This window comes from Megalopta genalis, unplaced genomic scaffold, assembly GCF_051020955.1.
Source record: "Megalopta genalis isolate 19385.01 unplaced genomic scaffold, iyMegGena1_principal scaffold0953, whole genome shotgun sequence".
NCBI lineage: Eukaryota > Metazoa > Arthropoda > Insecta > Hymenoptera > Halictidae > Megalopta > Megalopta genalis.
In genome coordinates this window covers 81,848-88,468 of record NW_027477022.1, presented here as the reverse complement: position 1 = coordinate 88,468, position 6,621 = coordinate 81,848, and positions in this window count along the sequence as shown.

The following is a 6,621-nucleotide window of genomic DNA, read 5'->3' as shown; positions in this document are numbered from 1 at the left end:
AAAACACATGATTTAGCTTCAAATCAAAGCGATGTAGAAGGTATAGCTTCAAATCCAAGCGAAACACATGATTAAGCTTCAAATCAATGCGATGTAGAATGTTTAGCTTCAAATCCATGCGAAAAAAATGATTTAGCTTCAGATACTAGCGATACAAGTGATATAGCTTCAAATGCAGACGAAACTAACGAGATAGCTTCAAATCCATGCGAAACACATGATTAAGCTTCATATCAATGCTATGTAGAAGGTTTAGCTTCAAATCCTTGAACACAAATGATTTAGCTTCAGATACTTGCGATACAAGTGATATAGCTTCAAATGCAGGCGAAACAAACGTGTTAGCTTCAAATCCAAACGAATCACATGATTTAGCTTCAAATCAATGCGATGTAGAAGGTTTAGCTGGAAATCTATGCGAAACAAATGATTTAACATCAGATAGTTGCGATATAAGTGATATATCTTCAAATGCAGACGAAACAGACGTGTTAGCTTCAAATCCATGCGAATCACACGATTTAGCTTCAAATCAATGCGATTTAGAAGGTTTAACTTCAAATCGAGGCGAAACAAATAATTTACCTACAAACACTTGGGATATAAGTGATATAGCAGGAAATGCAGACGAATCAAACGGGGAAGCTCCAAAATCCATGCGATACATATCATTTAACTTCAAATCGATACGAAGTAGAAGGCTTAGCTTCAAATCCATGCGAAACAAATGATTTAGCTTCAAACACTTGTGATATAAGTGATATAGCTGCAAATGCAGACGATTCAAACGGGGTAGCTTCAAAAGCCATACGATACATATCATTTTGCTTCAAATCGATACGATGTAGAAGGTTTGGCTTCAAATCCAAGCGAAACACATGATTTAGCTTCAAATCAATGCGATGTAGAAGGTTTAGCTTCAAATCCATGAGAAACAAATGATTTAGCATCAAACACTTGGGGTATAAGTGATATAGCTTCAAATGCAGACGAATCAAACGAGTTAGCTTCAATATGCATGCGATACACATCATTACCTTTAAATCCATGCGAAATAGAAGGCTTAGCTTCAAATCCATGCGATGTAGAATGTTTAGCATCAAATCCATGCGACACAAATGAGTTAGCTTCAAATCAATACGATGTAGAAGGTTTAGCTTCAAATCCATGCGAATCAAATGATTTAGCTTCAGATACTTGCGATATAAGTGATATAGCATCAAATGCAGGCGAAACGAACGAGTTAGCTTCAAATCCATGCGAAACACATGATTTAGCTGCAAATCAATGCGATGTAGAAGGTTTAGCTTCAAATCCATGCGAAACAAATGATTAAGCATCAGATACTTGCCATATAACTGATATAGATTCAAATGCAGGGGAAACAAACGAGTTAGCATCAAATCCATGCAAAACACATGATTTAGTTTCAATGCGATGTAAAAGGTTTAGCTTCAAATCCAAGCGAAACACATGATTTAGCATCAGATACTTGCGATATAACTGAAATATCTTCAAGTGCAGGGGAAACAAACGAGTTAGCATAAATTCCATGCAAAACACATGATTTAGCTTCAAATCAAAGCAATGTAGAAGGTATATCTTCAAATCCAAACGAAACACATGATTTAGCTTGAAATCAATACGATGTAGAAGGTATAGATTCAAATCCAAGCGCAACACATGATTTAGCTTCAAATCAATGCGATGTAGAAGGTTTAGCTTCAAATCCATGCGAAACAAATGATTTACCTACAAACACTTGGGATATAAGAGATACAGCAGGAAATGCAGACGAATCAAACGGGGAAGCTTCAAAATCCATGCGATACATATCATTTAACTTCAAATCGATACGAAGTAGAAGGCTTAGCTTCAAATCCATGCGAAACAAATGATTTAGGTTCAGATACTTGCGATACATTGATATTGCTTCAAATGCAGGCGATACTAGCGAGTTAGATTCAAATCCCTGCGAAACACATGATTTAGCTTCAAACACTTGGGATGTAAGTGATATAGCTTCAAATGCAGACGAAACAAACGAGTTAGCTTCAAAACCAAGCGAATCACATGACTTAGCTTCAAATCAATGCGATTTAGAAGTTTTAGCTTCAAATCCATGCGAAACACATGATTTAGCTGCAAATCATTGCGATGTAGAAGGTTTAGCTTCAAACCCATGCGAAACAAATGATTTAGCATCAGATACTTGCGATATAACTGATATAGCTTCAAATGCAGGGGAAACATAAATCCATGCAAAACACATGATTTAGCTTCAAATCACTGCGAAGTAGAAGGCTAAACATCGATTCCATGCGAAACAAATGGTTTAGCTTCAAATACTTGTGATATACTTGATTTAGCTTCAAATGCATGCGAATCAAACGAGTTTGCTTTAAACCATGCGAAACACATGATTTAGATTCAAATCAATGCGATGTAGAAGGTTCAGCTTCAAATCATGCGAAACCAATGATTTAGCTTCAGATACTTGTGATATAAGTGACATAGCTTCAAATGCAGACGAAACAAACGAGTTAGCTTCAAATCCAAGCGAAACACATTATTTGGGAGCTAATAAATGCGATGTAGAAGGTTTAGATTCAAATCCATGCGAAACCAATGATTTAGCTTTCAGATACTTGCGATATTAGGGACATCGCTTCAAATGCAGACGAAACAAAGCAGTTAGCTTCAATTCCATGCAAAACACATGATTTAGCGCCAACTCAATTCGAAGTAGAAGGATTAGCTTCAAATCCATGCCAAACAAATGGTTTAGCATCAGATACATGCGATATAGGTCATATAGTTTCAACTGCAGCCGAAACAAACGAGTTAGCTTCCAATCCAAGCGAAACACATGATTTAGGAGCAAATCAATGCGATGTAGAAGGTTTAGATTCTATTCAACGCGAACCAATGATTTAGCTTCAGATACTTGCGATAGAAGGGACATCGCTTCAAATGCAGACGAAACAAACCAGTTAGCTTCAATTCCATGCGATACACATGATTTAGCTTCAAATCAATTCGAAGTAGAAGGATTAGATTCAAATCCGTGCGAAACAAATGGTTTATCTTCAAACACTAGGGTTATAAGTGATATAGATTCAAATGCAGACGAATCAAACGAGTTAGCTTCAAATCCAAGCGAATCACACGATTTAGCTTCAAATCAATGTGATTTAGAAGGTTTAACTTCAAATCGAGGCGAAACAAATAATTTACATTCAAATGCCTGGCATATAAGTGATATAGCTTCAAATGCAGACGAAACAGACGAGTTAGCTTCAAATCCATGCGAAACACATGATTTAGCTGCAAATCAATGCGATGTGGAAGGTTTAGCTTCAAATCCATGCGAAACAAATGATTTACCTACAAACACTTGGGATATAAGTGATATAGCAGGAAATGTAGACGAATCAAACGGGGAAGCTCCAAAATCCATGCGATACATATCATTTAACTTCAAATCGATACGAAGTAGAAGGCTTAGCTTCAAATCCATGCGAAACAAATGATTTAGGATCAGTTACTTGCGATACATTGATATTGGTTCAAGTGCAGGCGAAACTAACGAGTTAGCTTCAAATCCATGCGAAACAAATGATTTAGCTTCAAACACTTGCGATATAAGTGATATAGTATCAAATGCAGGCGAAACGAACGAGTTAGCTTCAAATCCATGCGAAACACATGATTTAGCTGCAAATCAATGCGATGTAGAATGTTTAGCTTCAAATCCATGCGAAACAAATGATTTAGCATCAGATACTTACGATATAACTGATATAGCTTCAAATGCATGGGAAACAAACGAGTTAGCATAAAATCCATGCAAAACACATGATTTATCATCAAATCAATGCGATGAAGAAGGTTTAGCTTCAAATCCAAGCGAAACACATGATTTAGCATTAGATACTTGCGATATAACTGAAATAGCTTCAAATGCAGGGGAAACAACGAGTCAGCATCAAATCCATGCAAAACACATGATTTAGCTTCAAATCAAAGCGATGTAGAAGGTATAGCTTCAAATCCAAGCGAAACACATGATTAAGCTTCAAATCAATGCGATGTAGAATGTTTAGCTTCAAATCCATGCGAAAAAAATGATTTAGCTTCAGATACTAGCGATACAAGTGATATAGCTTCAAATGCAGACGAAACTAACGAGTTAGCTTCAAATCCATGCGAAACACATGATTAAGCTTCATATCAATGCTATGTAGAAGGTTTAGCTTCAAATCCTTGAACACAAATGATTTAGCTTCAGATACTTGCGATACAAGTGATATAGCTTCAAATGCAGGCGAAACAAACGTGTTAGCTTCAAATCCAAACGAATCACATGATTTAGCTTCAAATCAATGCGATGTAGAAGGTTTAGCTGGAAATCCATGCGAAACAAATGATTTAACATCAGATAGTTGCGATATAAGTGATATAGTTTCAATTGCAGGGGAAGCAAACGAGTTAGCTTCAAATCCATGCGAATCACACGATTTAGCTTCAAATCAATGCGATTTAGAAGGTTTAACTTCAAATCGAGGCGAAACAAATAATTTACATTCAAATGCCTGGCATATAAGTGATATATCTTCAAATGCAGACGAAACAGACGTGTTAGCTTCAAATCCATGCGAAACACATGATTTAGCTGCAAATCAATGCGATGTAGAAGGTTTAGCTTCAAATCCATGCGAAACAAATGATTTACCTACAAACACTTGGGATATAAGTGATATAGCAGGAAATGCAGACGAATCAAACGGGGAAGCTCCAAAATCCATGCGATACATATTATTTAACTTCAAATCGATACGAAGTAGAAGGCTTAGCTTCAAATCCATGCGAAACAAATGATTTAGCTTCAAACACTTGTGATATAAGTGATATAGCTGCAAATGCAGACGATTCAAACGGGGTAGCTTCAAAAGCCATGCGATACATATCATTTTGCTTCAAATCGATACGATGTAGAAGGTTTAGCTTCAAATCCAAGCGAAACACATGATTTAGCTTCAAATCAATGCGATGTAGAAGGTTTAGCTTCAAATCCATGAGAAACAAATGATTTAGCATCAAACACTTGGGGTATAAGTGATATAGCTTCAAATGCAGACGAATCAAACGAGTTAGCTTCAATATGCATGCGATACACATCATTACCTTTAAATCCATGCGAAATAGAAGGCTTAGCTTCAAATCCATGCGATGTAGAATGTTTAGCATCAAATCCATGCGAAACAAATGAGTTAGCTTCAAATCAATACGATGTAGAAGGTTTAGCTTCAAATCCATGCGAATCAAATGATTTAGCTTCAGATACTTGCGATATAAGTGATATAGCATCAAATGCAGGCGAAACGAACGAGTTAGCTTCAAATCCATGCGAAACACATGATTTAGCTGCAAATCAATGCGATGTAGAAGGTTTAGCTTCAAATCCATGCGAAACAAATGATTAAGCATCAGATACTTGCCATATAACTGATATAGATTCAAATGCAGGGGAAACAAACGAGTTAGCATCAAATCCATGCAAAACACATGATTTAGTTTCAATGCGATGTAAAAGGTTTAGCATCAAATCCAAGCGAAACACATGATTTAGCTTCAAATCAAAGCAATGTAGAAGGTATATCTTCAAATCCAAACGAAACACATGATTTAGCTTGAAATCAATACGATGTAGAAGGTATAGATTCAAATCCAAGCGCAACACATGATTTAGCTTCAAATCAATGCGATGTAGAAGGTTTAGCTTCAAATCCATGCGAAACAAATGATTTACCTACAAACACTTGGGATATAAGTGATATAGCAGGAAATGCAGACGAATCAAACGGGGAAGCTTCAAAATCCATGCGATACATATCATTTAACTTCAAATCGATACGAAGTAGAAGACTTAGCTTCAAATCCATGCGAAACAAATGATTTAGGTTCAGATACTTGCGATACATTGATATTGCTTCAAATGCAGGCGATACTAGCGAGTTAGATTCAAATCCCTGCGAAACACATGATTTAGCTTCAAACACTTGGGATGTAAGTGATATAGCTTCAAATGCAGACGAAACAAATGAGTTAGCTTCAAAACCAAGCGAATCACATGACTTAGCTTCAAATCAATGCGATTTAGAAGTTTTAGCTTCAAATCCATGCGAAACACATGATTTAGCTGCAAATCATTGCGATGTAGAAGGTTTAGCTTCAAACCCATGCGAAACAAATGATTTAGCATCAGATACTTGCGATATAACTGATATAGCTTCAAATGCAGGGGAAACATAAAATCCATGCAAAACACATGATTTAGCTTCAAATCACTGCGAAGTAGAAGGCTAAACATCGATTCCATGCGAAACAAATGGTTTAGGTTCAAATACTTGTGATATACGTGATTTAGCTTCAAATGCATGCGAAACAAACGAGTTTGCTTTAAACCATGCGAAACACATGATTTAGATTCAAATCAATGCGATGTAGAAGGTTTAGCTTCAAATCCATGCGAAACCAATGATTTAGCTTCAGATACTTGTGATATAAGTGACATAGCTTCAAATGCAGACGAAACAAACGAGTTAGCTTCAAATCCAA